This window comes from Uranotaenia lowii, chromosome 3 (assembly GCF_029784155.1).
Source record: "Uranotaenia lowii strain MFRU-FL chromosome 3, ASM2978415v1, whole genome shotgun sequence".
Taxonomy (NCBI): Eukaryota; Metazoa; Arthropoda; class Insecta; order Diptera; family Culicidae; genus Uranotaenia; species Uranotaenia lowii.
The window spans coordinates 194,009,748-194,010,230 of record NC_073693.1 but is presented as its reverse complement, the minus strand read 5'-3'; positions in this window follow the sequence as shown (position 1 = coordinate 194,010,230).

Genomic DNA, 483 nt, shown 5'->3' with positions numbered 1-483 from the left:
CCCGTGTAGTTTCGTCGACATCTACTCCTGACGAACATCCAAAAGAGCTACTTTAGTAGCTGGTCGACGACATATTCCGGTTGCAGTTTGTATGACGACCTGCCGCACTTGACCATCAGCAGCCTTGACTACTTCCAGGATACGTCCACGTTCCCAACCATTTCGGCGATTTTCGTTGATCACTATTACCACATCTCCTTCTTCTAGTGGTTTAACGGCATCAAACCATTTCGTTCTCCGAGCTATCGAAGGTAAATATTCCTTAATCCATCTGGACCAGAAGAGATCAACCAACGTTTGCGCAAGGCGCCAACTGTCGCGTAGAACGCGTGTGTCTGTTTGAATCAATCGGGCTGGTTGTGTAATCCCTTTTTCACTGTACATTAAAAAATGGTTAGGGGTGAGGGCTTCTGAATCGAAATTATCAAGAGGAACGTAAGTTAAAGGGCGGAAGTTGACAATTGATTCCGCTTCTAGAACAAC